Source organism: Dipteris shenzhenensis, chromosome 1 (assembly GCF_047967505.1).
Source record: "Dipteris shenzhenensis isolate YYH24624 ecotype China chromosome 1, Dip_SZ_1.0, whole genome shotgun sequence".
In the NCBI taxonomy this organism is placed as follows: Eukaryota; Viridiplantae; Streptophyta; class Polypodiopsida; order Gleicheniales; family Dipteridaceae; genus Dipteris; species Dipteris shenzhenensis.
The window spans coordinates 27251060-27269793 of record NC_141596.1 but is presented as its reverse complement, the minus strand read 5'-3'; positions in this window follow the sequence as shown (position 1 = coordinate 27269793).

The window sequence follows — 18734 nt, the reverse complement described above, 5'->3', positions numbered from 1 at the left end:
AATACACAACAAACTAGAGAGGAACAAAATTTTCCTTCAATACTGATGTAGTCCAAATGATGGCTTCGTCCACTCGTGTGCTCCCACAATGGAGCTTAGGTGGCAATCGAGACAAATACTAGGTAAAGAGCTACTAGCTGCAAGATCTCTATTGGAAGATCTGATCTGATCTGATACAATGGACTAGAAGGTTGCCTCTTTATAGCTATAAGGGCGGTAGTCGGATCAACATAGTCGGTGAAGCCGACCAGTCAACCTAGTCGGTGGAACCGACTAGTTGTCCATGGAATATTTAGTGAATATTCCCTATACCCCAGACCGCAACGAGAGCAAGGGGCTCCCATACAATCAAGAAAATGTGCCTCATTGTGCTACCAGCTTACCTACCCTACCTAGCCCATAGGCTAGACTCACATAGACCACCTTTCTACCATCAACAGTCTCATTGATAGACCTCATCTGACATGCAAGTCAGGATCCAAAGTCAGGATCCCTCCAGTGTCCCGAGCTCACACATGGCTTCTCCTCATATGGGGGCCTTGCAGCTTGAGCACCTTGTGTTAGATATGCTCAATGCCCCACCCTTCTGGTAACCACCAGTGGTCCAAGGTGCTCAAGTTGTAAGGCCCCCATATGAGGAGAAGCCATGTGTGAGCCCAGGACACTAGATGGATCCTAACTTGTATGTCAGATGAGGTCTATCAATGAGACTGTTGATGGTAGAAAGGTGATTTTGTGGGAGCCCCTTGCTCTCACTGGGGTCTGCGGGCCAATTAGCCCCAACTAAGGGGTCCCAGGGGGGCCAGCAGCCCCCCTAGTGGGGGTTTGGGGGCGAGAGCCCCCGAGGTGACAATATAGTGAATATTCCATGGACGACTAGTCGATTCCACCGACAAGTTGACTAGTCAGCTCCATCAACTAGGTTGACTGGTCGATTCCACCGACTACATTGATCCAACTACCACCCTCATAGCTATAAAGAGGCGACCTCCACAGTCTGTTGTATTAGATGAGTTCAGATTAGATCAAATTTTCCAACTAGTAGCTCTTCTTCTAGTATATGTTTAGATTGCCATCTAAGCTCCACTGTGGGAGCACATGGGTGGATGGAGCCATCATTTGTACTACATTAGTATTGAAGGAAAATTTTTTTCATCTCCAGTTTGCTGTGTACTCTCTATTCTTTGTTCAGTTTTTGTGTTGCTGCATCATATAATTTAACACCTTGGATAGGAGGGTGGGGCATTGAGCATACCTAACACCCCCCCTTAATGTCCACTAGTAGGTGAACTACCTTCTTGGCCCAATGCCGAGTCTCTGAAGATGACCCTAAAGCTGATCCTTCCGAAGTGCCTTGGTGAAGATATCTGCTCCATTTTGCTCTGTTGGATAGTAGACCAATTCTACTATCCCATCCTCAATCAAATCACGCACATAGTGAATGTTTTGTGTGCGCATAAAACACTAGATTTTTAGCAATGGCCATGCAACTTTGATTGTCGCACTTCAACACAGTTGCCTCATCCTCTTGCACTCCCATGTGCCATAAGATCCTCCTCAGCCACACTGGTTCACATGCAACAAAACATGCTGCCTTGTACTCAACCTCAGTAGAGGACAATGCCACTATTGGTTGTTTCTTACTGATCCAAGAGAAGATACCTAAACCTAAAGAGAAACAATATCTAGAAACTAATTTCTTGGAATCAACATCTCTAGCCCAATCCGAATCACAATGACCAGCCAAGGAAGTGCTCGTATCATAGGTGATGCCATAATCAAGAGTGCCCTTCACATACCTGAGCACCCGCATCCCTACATTCCAATGATTCTCCCAGGGCTTATTAGAGAACCTACTCAAAACACAAATAGCAAAACTAATGGCCGGTCTGGTGTTGCATAGATAGATGAGACTGCTGAGCAACTTCCTGTACCTCCCAATGTCTACTAGTAGTGAGGCATCCTCCATAGATAACCTCGGATTTACCTCCATAGTTATAGCTATCTCCTTGCACTCAGACATACCAAATACCTTCAAGATCTCCCTTGCATATTTTGCTGAGACATGAAGATCTTGTCTGGCTCTTGCTAGACTTGAATCCCCAAACAACAGTGTATCAAGCCTAAGTTTTTCATCTCAAACTTAGTGCTCAACGCCTTTCTAGTCTATTGAATCATATCTTCATAGTCACCTATAATAAGGAGATCATCCACATATAGAACAATAATACCAAATTTTCCACCTTCCTGTACACATACAAGTTAGCATTTGAGGCACATCGTTTGAAGTTTAATTTATGAAAGAATTTGTCTATCCATTGGTACCATCATCTTGGGGCCTTTTCAGCCCGTACAGTGCTTTCTTTAGCTTACATACCTTGTTATTAGAATGGGGGGCCTCAAACCCTAGTGGCTGAGTCACGTACACCTCCTCCTTGAGGTCACCATTCAAGAATGGTGATTTAACATCCATTTGATAAACTTGCCACTTTTTATGAGCAGCCACTGATAGTACTGTGCGAATAGTGGTCATTTTGGCCGTCCGAGCGAAAGATTCCTAAAAATCAAACCCTTCAACCTGTGAAAATCCTTGTGCAACCAATCTGGCTTTGTACTTTTCCAAAGTCCCATCGGCCTTGTACTTTACCTTCCAAACCCACTTGGTGCCAATAACCCTTCTGTTAGGTGGTCGAGCTACCAGCTCCCAATTTTTATTCTTCATGATGTTGTCATATTCTACTTGCATGGCATTTTTCCAATATTAGTTTGCAAGTGCTTCCTCCAAACTTGTGGACTTCTTTACTTTTGCAATAATCTCAGCCACATCAAGGCCATATTGACTATGTGAGTAGAAGCCCTCCTTTGCTCCTTGATTCTCTGAGACCACCTTGGTCCATCTGCATGCTGCTCAACAAATGTAGGCATTTGGTAATCATGGTCATAGAGCTACCTTACCCATCATGGCAATGGCTTTTTCGGTGGTGTAACAATAGGTTAGTGACTTATACCTTCATCATCTAATATTTCCTCCTCCTTTATAGCTCTTGGGACAGGTCCATAGTGAATTACCTCTTTGCTTGATGATAAAGTGGAACAGCTTCTCTACCTCCACTACTAGTGGCTGCTCCTGAACACCACATTGCAGCTCACTATGATCTTCTTTGCCTCTCGGTCATACAACTTATAGGCTTTCTTCTTATCATAATAGCCTAAGAAGATACATTTGGTGCTTTTTGGTTGTAATTTGTTTCTCTCTTTATCTGGTACATGCGCATAGCATTCACACCCAAACATTCTGAACTGGGAGACAGATGGCTTCTTATCGCTGTAAGCCTCATGTGGTGTTTTACCTTTGAGTGCCTTTGTATAGCTGCAATTAAGGATGTAAGCCGCAGTATTGACAACCTCAGTCCAAAAGTGGTTTGGCAGTCCAACACCTTTCAACATACACCTCCCCATCTCCACGATGGTCTGCATTCGACGTTCAATAATAAAATTTTGCTGAGGCATATGCGATGTCATCGTTTGTCGCTTGATCCCTTTGCTCTTGCAAAAATCTCCAAACTCTATAGAAACAAACACACACCACCATTTGATCTTATGTTTTTCACTTTTCTCCCTATTTCATTTTCAAGAAGTTATAGCCATTCTTTCAATTTACCAAAAGCTTGAGCCTTTTTGCGAAGAAAGTACACCCACATTTTCCTGCTATAGTCATCGATGGTCAATAAAAAATAGGAAGATCCCCCCCATGCCATCTTACCACACAAGTCAACATGCACCAACTCTAAAGGAGCGTTTGCTCTATTCTTGCTTTCTTGTGTTAATGCCTTTCTCTGTTTCTTGCCCATCATGCAAGCTTCACAAGATTCTTTGATTTCTACTACTGCAGGTAAGTGAGCAACCATACCTTGCTTCTGCATCTCCTTCAGCACTACAAATCTGATGTGGCCGAATCTTTTGTGCCAAAGTCTGCTTGTGCCCACTCCAGTGATGGTTGTAAGAGCACTTAGATCATACAAGTTGTTCCTCCTTAATCCGGTGCCAACAAGATTGCCATCACTATCCAAAATTTTTGCTCCTGTCTTGTTGAACCTCACCTCATGGTCAAGGTCAGTTATGGAAGCAACTGATAGCATATTTCTCTTGAGTTGTGGAACATATAGCACATTAGATAGTTTCTTAACATCTCCATTTACAAAAACAAATGAAATCATATTTGTACCCTCAACACGGCATTTTGCATTATTTCTAACCGTCACAGTGATGGGTTCCTATAGAGGTTGCAAGGAACAATATAGACCCTTCTTCCAGGTCGTGTGATAGGAGGCACCACTATCCAACACCCATGAATCAATAGTTGAAGCTTCTTGAACTCAGGAACACTCTTCCTCAATGGCTAGAAACAGATCCAGCTTTGCTTTTTCTGTGTTAGCTGTCTCTTTCCCCTTATCTATCTTCTTCAGGGTACCATTCTTTTCATCTACTTTCTTGACCTGGCAATCTGCAATCACATGGCCCTTCTTCGTGCAGCAGAAGAATTCTCCCTAAAACTTCTTCTTGTCGCCCTTCTTCTTTTTGTCACCACTAGTAGAGGACTCACCTTTGGTGGAGGAACCACCTTTGCCATTTGCAGTGGCAGAGAACGCAGCATCCCCATTGCCACCTCCATAGACTCGAGCTTTAAGCCTCAATTCCTCTGTTGAGAGTTGTGGTGCCATGAGCACATGTAGAGCAAAGGTATGAGCAAAGGATAAGCTGCCACATGGCATGGAGGAGATATCCCACATGTGAGCAAGCAAATGGATGTAATTACCCTCACCTATAAAAGGGAGGATCATTTGAAGTAATATCAATCAAGCACTTTGCACTATCTCAAGATTCTCTTTATGAGTCCAAGCTAATCTATCTTGGAACCTAATTGACTTGAGATACATGTCATGAGCACTCTCTACATCATGTCTCCACATAGGTTCCATCCACCTTAGAGCGCTCCATAGATCCTAAGGCACGCATGTTTTGTCATGGTATCAGAGCATAGGTTTAGCTCTCCTAGTTTAGCTTATTAGTAGTTCACTAGGATTGCTTCCATTTCTAGATTAGTTGTAGGCATGTCTTAGGAGCACGTGTTTTGTCATAGGTTAGTTTTAGTTTTAGATTGAGAGCAAATTTCCGTCCATTGATTCCTTCCATTGCATTGAGGGAATTCCGTCATTGAGAGAGTAAGAGAGATCCATTGTGAGGGATTCAATTCTCAAAGGAGAGAAATTTAAAGAGTGCAAAGTAGTTCAGTGTTTTTTCGAGAGAGAATAGCAAGAGTCTCGGACTCCTTTGTCAGTTTTAGAGAGGACTGGAGAGGCTCGACAAAGCACTATGACCAAAGCTTCTAAGCTTTAGAGCTCCCGGACTGGCAGTCCGCATGCGACCACTCTGCATCAGCAAGCTACCCCTACCAGTAGCGCCTACACTGATCTACGACTCCCAGTCGATGAGACGCGGCTCTACAAACTACGACCCACAGAGCCTTCGACTTAGAGCCTTGTTCACAGACAACAAGAAAGGCCACAAATTTTGCAGTCCCAGTGACCCGGAGCCACTTTACCGAGCTGCTTCCAATGAGCAAGATGCTCCATATGCTGTAGCATGACCTCTACTGAACCGACCTCCTACAGTATCTCTTGGCGGCTCCATGCACACGGGCTAGCTCCAGAGCTTCAGCCGTGCCAACTGGCTCCAACAAAATGCACCCGCATCGGCCATCAACAAGCAAAGCTCCAAGACGGATAGCCACCACGAAACGACAAACGACCATCCCAATGAACAACCTTCTGCCACGGGAAGGAATAGCAGGAGCTCATGCTCTGCTCATAGTCTTCAAGCCTACGACCTCTGCTCCAACAGTGCCCAAGCACTCCTACATCCCTCAACAAAGCCAACCTGAGGCTCCTGCAGCTCTCTGCGCCATCTCCGATGACCGGTCAGCAACAGCCCGAATAGCGAAGCCCAAGCTTCATCGACCTGCTCCCCAACAACGAAACGCTCTTGGCCATCAACAGCCAAGAGTTGCAGCCAGCGACTCACGGTAGCTCCGCCTCAGCTAACCAGCTCTGCAGCTCCTGAGCTTCTTCATCGCCGTCGTCGTTGAAGCTTCAAAGATCTTCTATCTTCTTTTTCCAAGGTTCCCTTAGATTGACACGTGGCAGGATAAAAATTAACTATGGTTAAATTTAACTTAGTTTGGTTTGGTTAAGTAAACCCAAGTCTGGTCCACTCAACCCACACTAAACCATGGTTAGATTTAGGTTATGGGGTTAGTTAAAGTGCCACCTAAGCACCCAGCACCCTTGCTAAGCACAGTCTTGCAAGCTGCATATGAACAGCCCCTGTGCCACATCATCAAAGGCCCTTTTCTTCACAAAAGATTCAACAAGCCATAACTTGCAATCCAGGAAGAATTTGCACACGCTCCAAAAAGGAAAAGTGATCCTCTTTTTGAGCTCTACGCGCCTGTCCGTCAGAATCATTGTATGCAATTAGACACTACCAATATTGAAAGAAATCAATTGGTAAGACCTTTGCAACAAATGGAAAAGCAAAGCATGAATGGACAAAGCATGCCAAAAGCATAAGTGCATGAGATGACCATAGCAGAAAGCATGGCATCCACACATAAAGCATCAAGGCACATGGAAGAACAAAGCATCATGCATCAAACTATGTCAAGCGAAGAAGCAAGCACCATCGTCATCAAGCCATGAGCCAAAATTTGACATCAATGGAATGTATTGAGAAACAAAAACCTTGCCAACCTTGCCTATATGTTTGTAATCAAACTTGACCACCTAAGAGTAGCTATGAAAGCACCCAGGGGAGGTATTGACATGTAAAAGCCACACTTGACCACCTTAAGTAGCAGGCTTGCACTAAGGGGAGGTGATGGAATGTAACTCACATCTGACCACCTTGCAGTAGCCAAAGGATCATGGCACCAAGGGGAGGTGTTGAGAGTTGTGGTGCCATGAGCACATGTAGAGAAAAGGTATGAGCAAAGGATAAGCTGCCACATGGCATGGAGGAGATATCCCACATGTGAGCAAGCAAATGGATGTAAGTACCCTCACCTATAAAAGGGAGGATCATTTGAAGTAATATCAATCAAGCACTTTGCACTATCTCAAGATTCTCTTTATGAGTCCAAGCTAATCTATCTTGGAACCTAATTGACTTGAGATACATGTCATGAGCCCTCTCTACATCATGTCTCCACATAGGTTCCATCCACCTTAGAGCGCTCCATAGATCCTGAGGCACGCATGTTTTGTCATCCTCCTCCATAAGTGAAGCACATAACTCCTCAAATTTCAATGGTTGCACTGTTACTAGTCCATCAAACCTTGGTGCACAAATTCAGAGACACCATCGAGCTAGCTCTTTGCTAGTCTTTTGTATCCCAGCACCAGCCATCTGGTCAAGCAGATTTTTGATTCGGTTTATGAATGCCTCTGCTATCTCTCCTTCATTAAACTTCTCAATTGCGAGCTGATTCTCCAAGTTCTAGATCCTTGTCTAATTTTGCATCTCATACTGACTCTTCAATATGTTCCAGGCCACAGATGCCTTAGATGTATGTTGAATCAAGGTCAAAACACTATCAGTAGTATTTTTGTAACCAGGGCATACAAAGCATCTACATTCCTAGGTTTCCAAGCTCGTAGAAGGTTGGCATTAGGAGGTATCATTCTCCTTGAATTTGCTGGCTCGAGGGTTTCTTGTGGTTCTAGGTCACAGTCCCCAGTACTGTCTCTAGAAGCTCATATGAATCCTGAATAGCAGTAATTTTAAACTTCCACAGAGTGTAGTTCATACCATCCAGCTTGCCTTTAGTGAAGGCTGGAGGGCGAATCCTCAACGCATGGATTGTTGGTGCAACTACTGAACTCGAGCCACTTCCTAATGCCATCACTCCGTATGCTGTTGAAGACCTCGCCTCTCTTCTACTCTTTGATCCTTAGAGCTGCCTAGGCTGTGATACCATGTTAAATTACACGGTATAGTGGAATGAAAACTGAACAAAGAATAGAGAGTACACACAAACTGGAGAGGGGCAAAATTTTCCTTCAATACTGATGTGGTACAGATGATGGCTCCATCCACCCATGTGCTCCCATAGTGGAGCTTAGATGGCAATCTAGACAGATACTAGGTGAAGAGCTACTAGTTGGAAGATTTTTGCTGAAAGATCTGATCTGATCTAATACAATGGATTGGGAAGGTTGCCTCTTTATAGCTATGAGGGTGGTATTCGGATCAACATAGTTGGTGGAGCCGATCAGTCAACCTAGTCGGTGGAACCGACTAGTCGTTCATGGAATATTCAAGGAATATTCCCTAGACCCCAGCGAGAGCAAGGGCTCCCACACAATGTGCCTCGTTGTGCTACCAGCTTACCTACCTTGCCTAGCCCATAGGCTAGACTCACATAGATCACCTTTCTACCATCAACGGTCTCATTGATAGATTCATCTGACATGCAAGTCAGGATCCACCATCCAATGTCTGAGGCTCACACATGGCTTCTCCTCATATGGGGCCTAAGAACTTGAGCACCTTGGACCACTAGTGGTTGCCAGGAGGGTGGGGCATTGAGCATATCTAAGAGATCCTAGCAATATATTCCCGAAGGGTTTCATGCTCCTTTTATTTAACTTTGTACAATGGGTCTCAATCAGGCCTCACTTTGTGCATGTAGGAGTGAATCCCACTATGAAGTCCTTCTGTAGAGTCTCCTAGTTCATCTTTTTGTTAGGCCCTAAGGCCCTATACCATTGGCCTACCTTGACATCAAGGCTAAGCCCAAACATGTTTAATGTCTCGAAAGATCTACCCAAACCTTTTAACGTGGGAGATGGGATCTCCCTCACTTAAGAACTAGGTGATGAGGTTAGAGATTGTGATTGGGCGATTGCATGAGACATTTGTATCCCTCCCCATGACTACTTGTGATTGGGTGATTGCTTTAGGAATTAGTACCCCTCCCCATGACTACTTGCACTAGCATCCTCATTACTTCATTTGTGAGTGCCATCTGCAGTGCAGGCGGAGGTGCTTGGGGTACTAGCATAGTGCCAAATTTGGGTGGTCCTTGGGGTCGACTACAAAAGTTTGTCAACTGGATAGGGATCGGAATGTTGGAAAGCTGAAAGGAAAGCAAAGAGTGGACACAAACTCAGAATACTTGCATTACTTGGTTGTAGAATGAAGAAGAGTGAGGTCCTTAAGTAGGCACCTCATACATGCTCACTGACATCACTGATGACCTCAGAGCTCCACAATCATCTCCTCAATCTACTCCTAGATTCTCTCAATCATCCTATGTGGCTCTCCACCACCTAACTGTGCTTGTGGGCACCTAACTGTGCCTTTAGCACTCACACATAGAAACATAAGGTGTGCCTGAGGCATACACCTTGAGATATCCCAACAAACCCCCCCTCAAGGAAATGCCTCAGGCTATGTCAAGGATACATCTAGTCTCATAGTTTCTCATGCCATCTCATGGTGGTCAAGGATAAATCTATGGCTAGGTTCTCATGCTAGCAAGGGTTCCCTTGGGTGTAAGGTAAACAAAAGGGATACAAAAATACCTTCCAATGGTTATCTCCCCTGCATGTACATGCACACAATGTCTGCAGGAGGTACCATGGAACAAAACATACACACGGCCTACATCATAAGGTGACCAGAGGTATTTACAAAACACACACAAAACACAATAGTTTATTTTCATTCATTTTGGAGGACTATCCAGGCTGAGTACCTTGACATAAAAAGAGAGATCTGGAGCATACATAGAGATGTTTAAAATGCATAATCTTCAAAGGATGCCTCATCTTGTGGAGGCTCATTAACTGTAAGTAGATTTGCATTTTCTATCTTTGCTTTGGCTCTGCAAAACTTCTCATTATGGTTGTTCTTGCCACAGTGCTTGCATGGATTAATTTTGAAGCAGTCCTTTGAAAGGTGATTTGTCTTTCCACAGTGATTGCAAGGGGTATACTTGCCCTTCTGGACTTTTACAGCATAAGCAGTGTCATTGCCTTTCCTGAGCTCCATATGCCTTTCTTCTTCTTGGAGAGCAGAGATAATACCTTCAAGATTAGGATTAGGAAGATTTTTCAAAGTGCTAACAATGTGATCATAATCTTCAGGCATACTCTTAAGTAACACTGCCATAGCATCATCTGGAGTAATAGGAGAGTTGATAGAAGCTAATTGAGTCATAAGACTCCGCATATAGTTGACATCAGCTGCTAAAGTAGTACCACTAGCCATCTTCAATTCAAAGAAAGAGACTTTAAGTGATAGTTTAGAGATGTGAGAGCTAGCACCAAAAATCATGTCAAGCTTCTGCCAAGCTTCCGAAGGAGACTCCAAGTCAGAGATATGGTGAATATAATCATCTCCTAAAGCAAGAGCAATGATACCATATGCTTTTTCTTCTCTAGCTGGATCCCTTGCTGATCGTGTCAGAGTTGAGGATTCTCCAGCATTGGAGGCCGTAGAAGAAGCGGTAGGAGTCGGTTTGACAAGTCCCCATAAGTTCTCCCTCATCAATGCAAATTTCACCTTCATTTGCCATGTATGAAAGCCCTTTCCATTGAACTTCTCAAGATTAAATATGGTAGCCATGAGAGGGTCTAACCCAGATATTGGGCAGTGTCTATCTCTCTTACAAGGCAAAAATAACTGAAAGACTTCCAAAATATGAGCACTTGATGTAGCAAAGAGTAGTGACCAAATTTCAAACAATGATGCTTCTTCTTACATGCTTCATAGAAGTGGGTGAAATAAACACTTTCCAATCAAAACCAGGTCTAGCAAGTCAAAACAAAACTGAAGCAACACTTGTACTGAAGTTAGTGAAAACTTCAAAAGACCAGAAATGCTAGAGTAGCATTTTATGTAGCATCATCTTCAAAAGCTTGTCAAAACTGTCAAAACTAGAGAGCTGAACTTGGAGGGCTTATAGCTCACTCTTCAAAGCAAAAGAAAGGGGGCTTTCTGAGGCAAAAGAAAGCTGGTATACCATAGTAGATCCTCTGGGAAGAAGAGGCGCAAAAACGCGTCAGGTCGCCTTCTCTTCCTTCAACAAAGTCGACTGGTTTTTCTCTGTTTTCTCCTTCAATATGCAGCCATTGCTGCTCAGATTTCAGCACAAGGTAGCCCAAGGTATGAAGAAGCTTCCCCTAAAAGGAATTCGAGAAAGAAGGAGCAGGCGCAGAGAAAACACAGTAAGAGAAATCGATAAAAATCGTACAATGGCGACCATCAGAGGTGGAGATACTTCAATTCCTTGCAGCCAGAAATTTGCCCCAACAAGGTGGATCTCCAGCTAGAAGGGCGTGGGAAATGGCTAAGAACCGGAGGAGAACAGGCTTAAGCAAATTTTGGGAAGAAGAGGGAGAGATGGTGAAGAAGAAGAAGAGGAAGAAGATGATGATGTGGTAGAAATGGGCTCAAGGAGGATCAAATGGCTCTGATACCATGTTGGAAAGCTGAAAGGAAAGCAAAGAGTGGACACAAACTCAGAATACTTGCATTACTTGGTTGTAGAATGAAGAAGAGTGAGGTCCTTAAGTAGGCACCTCATACATGCTCACTGACATCACTGATGACCTCAGAGCTCCACAATCATCTCCTCAATCTACTCCTAGATTCTCTCAATCATCCTATGTGGCTCTCCACCACCTAACTGTGCTTGTGGGCACCTAACTGTGCCTTTAGCACTCACACATAGAAACATAAGGTGTGCCTGAGGCATACACCTTGAGATATCCCAACACGGAAGAGATATTCTGGCCTCATGGGACCTAGAGCTAACATACATGGTGGGATCGAGTCTATTGGTCTTACCGGTATGGGCCTTGGTATGGGTATATTCACATTTGGAACCGGTTTATAGGATGAAGATGTGGGGAAGGAGGTGCTCTCTAGAGCTCCTCCCCAAGTTACAAACAAATTGGGATGAGGGGGCATTGATATTGGAAAGGTGGTATCCCCAAAGTCCATGTGATTAGCCTTCTGTCCTTTAGGACTAGGAGGCCAATACCTAGGTTCCAAGGCTCACAAGTCCTTGTGGAGGGTCCCCCTCATAGAATTGTATGTGTGGACCTAACGGTCCCTCAGCTGATATAGATATGGGGTTACTGGGTGCATTATCGAATACTGTGATTGGTGGTGGATCTTACTACTCAACCACCCTATTTTTCCTAGTGAATGGATTGATTTGGTCGGCCAAGACAAATCATCCCATGAGATTAGAGAATGACTCCCTTATTCACGAGGCTACTGTGGTGGAAGGAGTGGGGGATTGGGGCATTACCGAGCTAGATTTAGGAGACATAGAGACCCCTAGATTTAGGTTCATGTTTCCCCCATCTTAGCATTGAAGCTCCTAGCACTCTTTTATTATTTTGCACACTGAACTTGAGGATTCAATGTGCACAGGACCTTGCACAAAGTATGAGCTTGAAGTTATCCTAGAAGGTGCTGACAGTGCAGCACTAGTTGTGGGGGTTAAAGGTCACTGTGCCTTTACCCCGGTTATGTACAATACTCAAACACATATATAAATGAATGAAAAAGAAGATTAGGGTGGTTCTCCACCCACCAACACTTGTGTGGCTCTCTCTCTCTCTCTCTCTCTCTCTCTCTCTCTCTCCCTCTTCTGTTCTTGCTTTCGTTAAGAGAACTCTCAATTGGTATCAGAGCCCGGGTGATCTAGCTGAGCGTGCGTGAATGCTTGAAGCTCAGCAGCTCTGTGGGAGGAAGGAGAAGCTCTATGGGAAGCTTTGTGGGTGACTTTACTTGCATCTAAGTGTGCAGAGACCTTGGAGGAACCTTTGGAAAAGTCACTTTGGTTTTGCGAAGTGGTTTTGAGAGCCTGTTAAGTGTTTTCAAAGAAAAAGTCGTTTTTTGAGCTTTTCCATGTTTTGTTCGATGACAGAGACTCCATATTGATTTGTAGAGACAACTATTGCTTGCTTTTGGTGTCCACTTCACTTTAGGAGCTTGGAAACACCTTCATTCTTGAATCTGGGATCATTTCATTGGATTTCTGACTCACTGTGTCAGTTTCTACGTTTTTTGCCAGGGTGTTGGAACTCAAGTTTGGAGCAACCATTTGTAGATCTGTCAGTTCCAGTGGACTCAAGAGGTCCTAAAACTTCTATGTTGCTCATCATTTGCACTTCGGTGGAGTTTACAAACAGCTCTGTTTCCAAAAACGTTTTTCAGTCCGTGTGTTGGACCTAGTGATTGAGACCACGGTTTCTAAAATGGTCTATCCCATTGCGTTCCGGATGCCCAAAAACCCCTACCTAACAGTTCTTGTGCAATTCGGTGGAGGATTTTCAGAGTTATAGATCTCTGTGTATTCGATTTCGTCTCTCTGTTATGCATTTTTCATTCTAAGGTTTTGAAACCTTAAATTTATGCCACATGGCAATGGATAAGTGTTGACTCCCATTTCTCACTCATCGGTTGGGATTTTGGAGTTCTGGCAAAAGAGAGATATTTGCAGATTTTCTTGCTGAGTCCGATTATGCAATGGTGCCCATGTTTTGAGGCATCTCGGGTTCTATTTTTCAATAGCGGTCATTACCGTGGGACTATGATTTCTTGAGTATACCTTATGCAGATCACTTTGGTTGCAGTTTGAGTAGTGTGCGCTCATTTGTGGTATGCATTGGGTTGCAGTGGATGATTTATAGGCCATTTGGATGCATTGTGGTCCTTATTGGATGCGCTAATAGGCCCAAATTGCCTTGTGGGATGCTATTTTTTATGGATGCTTTGCACATGGATGTTATTTTATGCTGAGGGACAGCTTTGACACATTGCAGGTGATGCACTGATAGTGCTATGCTCTCTTGGATGAGATATTATTGATGCATATGCCAGTGGACAGTGTTTATGCTTGAGCCATTTGGCACTTATTGGCATTTTGGATTGCCATTGCAGTTGGCATTTTCTTTTGGGCCAGATTTGCTCATATGGATGCATAGTACATGCACATGAGTCAGCTGCATCTTTTGATGCTTTTGAGTTTTGGTGATATTTCAGTCTATTGTGGCATACACATTTGGGTGCACCTGGTATTTGGTGTGATTCTCTCTTGCAGGCACTAGCATTTGGGATTTTGTTTTATTTGCATCATGGCATCCTCTTCCATGTCTGAAAAGGAGCTTTTTAGCATTAAAAAGTTTGATGGGAAAAACTTTTCTTTGTGGAAAGAACAAATAAGGGATGTGCTTATTCAAAAGAAGCAGATTAAACCCTTGGCAAGGATTGAAGCTAAGCCTGCAAATATGTCTGAGGATGATTGGAATGAGTTGGATGCATTAGCAAAGTCTACTATTAGACTTCATCTTGCAGAGTCAGTTTATTTCACAGTAGTAAATGAGCAGACTACGGAAGATTTGTGGAAGAAACTGTGTGCCACTTATGAGAAGGAAACTGCCTCTAATAAAGTTTACCTCATGAAGAGGTTGTTTGAGCTACAGATGAAGGAAGGGGTCTCTATTGCTTCTCACTTGAATGAATTCAATATTATTTTCAGCTAGCTTCAGGCTCAGAAGATGAATTTTGATGCAGAGACTAAGGCAATATTTCTCTTATGTTCATTGCCATCCTCATGGGATACCTTCCGTACAGCTGTCAGTAACTTTGCACCTGGTGGAGTACTGAAATTTGACGATGTTGTGGGTAGCTTGTTGGCCGAGGAGATTAGAAGGAAGTCTATGGATGGCAACAAGTAGGATCTAGCCTTAAATGTGCAAAGGGGCAGATCACAGTTCAGGGGGAAGTCCCAAGAAAGAGGGAAGTCTTGTAGCAAATCCAAGCCACAGAACATTGAGTGTTACGACTATGGCAAGAAGGGCCATATGAAAAAGGATTGCTACAAGCTAAAAAGAGAGCAAAAGGATAAGAAAAAGAATGCAAATTGGGGTGCAAATCAAAAGGAAGAGAGTCCAAGGGAGGACAAAGGAAAAGTGAAGATCGAGGAGATCAATGCAGTCACACATGATAGTGACAATGACATTCTCTTCATCTCTAGTTTATTTGCAGAGTTGCTTACCACTTCAGATGATGCATATTCCCAGGATTGGATTTTGGATTCTGGTGCTTCATTCCATGTTACTCCCCATAGGGAATGGTTCTCCACTTATGACAATGGAAAGACAGGTTGTATGCATCTTGGAAATGACTATGCATGTGACATAGTGGGAGCAGGTGACATAAAGTTTTCTTTTGCAAATGGGTCTGCATTTGTTTTGAAACATATGAGACATGTGCCTAAGCTAATCAAGAGTCTTATTTCAGTGGGTCAGCTAGATGATGCTGGTTTTCACACCACTTTTGGCTTTCAGAGTTGGAAAATTCAGAAGGGCTCTATGCTTTTGGCCAGGGGTGCCAAGTGTGAAACTTTGTATCCGTTACATGTATTAGGGGTATTTGATCATGTTGTTACAATAATCGAGCAGCCAAGCACTTCTTTGTGGCATTGCAGGTTGGGGCACATGAGCCATAATGGAATGAAACTCTTATGCCGTTTGGGTTATGTACCACATTTGAGTTTCTCTGATTTTGAATTTTGTGAGCACTGTCTCTATGGGAAGCAGACTAAATCAGCCCATAAAAGAAGGGGAAAGAAAGAGTTTGAAATGCTTGATTTGGTGCATTCCGACGTATGTGGTCCCATGCCTACACGGTCATTATGCGGGGCTGAATACTATGTGACATTCATTGATGATGCAACTAGGAAAGTGTGGGCTTATGCTATAGCTCGGAAGAGTGATGTTTTCCAGGTATTTCAGAAATGGCTGGCCTTGGTTGAGAATCAATCAGGTAGAATGCTTAAATGCCTACGGATTGACAATGGTGGAGAGTATCTCTCTCATGACTTTCAACATTTCTATGATACACGTGGGATTAAGAGGGAGCTCACATCCCCTCATACTCCAAAGCAAAATCCAATTGCAGAAAAGATGAACCACACCATTCAAGAAAGGTTGCAATGCATGCTTTCCAATGCAAGTCTATCTGGTGGTTTTTGGGCTGAGGCAATGAAGACTACAGTGCATGTGATCAATAGATCATATAATAAGAGTTTGGATGGTGGTATTCTTGAAGAGGCATGGAGTGGCAAGAAGCCCTCTTACTCTCATTTGCGTATATTTGGGTGTGAGGCATATGCACATGTGCCAAAAGAGCTTTGAAAGAAGCTAGATCCTAAGTCTAGGAAATGCATCTTTCTAGGTTATGGTGAAAGCGAGAGATGGGCTATCGTCTCTGGGATCCATAAGCAAAGAAGATCATACGCAGCCATGATGTGGTCTTAAATGAGAAAAAGATGCATAAGTCACCCATGAGGGATGTGGAAATGAGGAGAATCACTTTCCAGGATGTGAATCCACCTACATATGTTGATAGACAGCAAGCTGTCCATGCACCAAATGTGCAAGAAATGGTACCAACAAGTACTCCCACAGGTATACAATCAAGGGTAGATGATGGATCATCTATTGGTGGAAATGATGAGCCAAATGTGGCTGATATGCAGGTGGGACAGCAAGCTAAAATGCCTTTGAGAAGATCATCTAGAGTGTCTAGACCACCTGATAGGTTTGTTCCAGGGGTAGACTATGTGATGCTTACTGATTGCAGGGAGCCTTCTTGCTACAGAGAGGCTATGATGCGTGAGGATCAATGCATGTGGGAGTATGCTATGCAATCAGAGATGAGTTCACTTATGAATAATAAGACTTGGGACTTGGTTTCTTTGCCACATGTAAAGAAAGCATTGCCATGTAAATGGGTCTACAAAATGAAGGTCACAGGTGATGATGTGCCTAGGTACAAGGCCTGTTTGGTTGCTAAAGTGTTCAAGCAAGAGAAGGGTGTGGACTTTGATAAGATATTCTCTTCGGTTGTGAAGATGACCACACTTAGATGCATGCTTGGACTAGAAAGGGCAAAGAGCATTTAGTTTGCAAGCTGAAGAAGAGTCTTTATGGTCTCAAGCAAGCACCTAGAGAATGGTATCAAAAGTTTGATGCTTTCATTCGGTCCCAGGGTTTTAGGAGTGAAATTGATCAATGCCTCTACACTAAAAGGGCTAAGGATAGTAGCCTGATAATCCTGGCACTATATGTGGATGATATGCTATGGGCTAGCAAGAATACTTATGAGCTAGATGCATTAAAGGCCAAGTTGCATGAGGCCTTTGATATGAAGGATTTGGGACTTGCAGGTCATATTCTTGGTATGATCGGAGTAGGAAACTCCTTTGGCTTTCACAAAAAGAGTATGTTACAAAAGTATTGCAGCGTTTCAATATGGAGTGGGGGAAGGTAGTGAGTACTCCATTGCCTCCATATGTGAAACTGAGTCATACAGATAGTCCCAAATCAAATGAGGAAAGGGCCATGATGGCCAAGGTTCCTTATGCATCAGCATTTGGGAGTCTTATGTATGCTATGATAGCTACTAGACCAGACATTGCATTTGCAGTGGGAGTTGTTAGCCGGTATATGGCTAATCCAGGAAAGAGGCATTGGGAGGCAGTTAAGTGCATCATGATGTACATGAAGGGTACCAAGGAGATGTGCATTTGCTTTGGTAAAGGAGACATGTGTGTACTTGGGTACACAGATTCAGACTATGCAGGGCATGTGGATAGTAGGAGATCCACTTCTGGTTATGTGTTCACCTTTGCAGGTGGTGCAGTGTCGTGGATGTCTCGTGCACAGAAGTGCATTGCTTTTTCTACCACAGAGGCTGAGTATGTTGTAGCCATAGAGGGTTGCAAGGAGGCTATATGGCTTGATCGGCTAGTGGGAGATTTGGGGATTCATATAGGTGTACCGACATTGCATAGTGATTCCATGAGTGCTATTCAGCTAGCACGGAATCCGGTCTTTCATGCAAAGACCAAACACATTGAGGTCAGGTACCATTTCATCAGGGAGGTACTTGAGGACAAGCGCATAGAGCTTGTCAAGGTTCATACAGATGATAACCCTGCAGATATGCTGACTAAGAGTCTACCTAGTCAGCGGTTTGAGTATTGTCGTGTATTGATGGGCATTGGATAGTATGCTCACTGGTTGTTCTCCCTTAAAGGCACATTGTCCTTTAAGTGGGAGGTTGTGGGGGTTAAAGGTCACTATGCCTTTACCTCGGTTATGTACAATACTCAAACACATATATAAATGAATGAAAAAGAAGATTAGGGTGGTTCTGCACCCACCAAAACTTGTGTGGCTCTCTGTCTCTCTCTCTCTCTCTCTCTCTCTCTCTCTCTCTCTCTCCTTCTTCCGTTCTTGCTTCCGTTGAGAGCACTCTCACTAGTTGGACTGGTTAGTATGTTATTAGAAGTGCTATCCTCCAGTTCAAATTCCACTCCTCTCACCCTCCTAGACCTTAGGTGCATGTGTCACCTACTCCACCTAGCTACCTAGTAAGAATCAATTTTGAACCTTAATGCAACAGCCGCCAGCTCCTCTCACCCTCCTAGACCTTGGGTGCATGTGTCTTCTCGAAACTTAATGCATCAATCATTGTGTAAACCTTAAAGCAACAACTCAGGAAGTCATTGCATTCTCAATCATTGTGCTAACAATATAGCAATGCGATGATGATTGAATAAATCAATGGGTGATATAGAAACG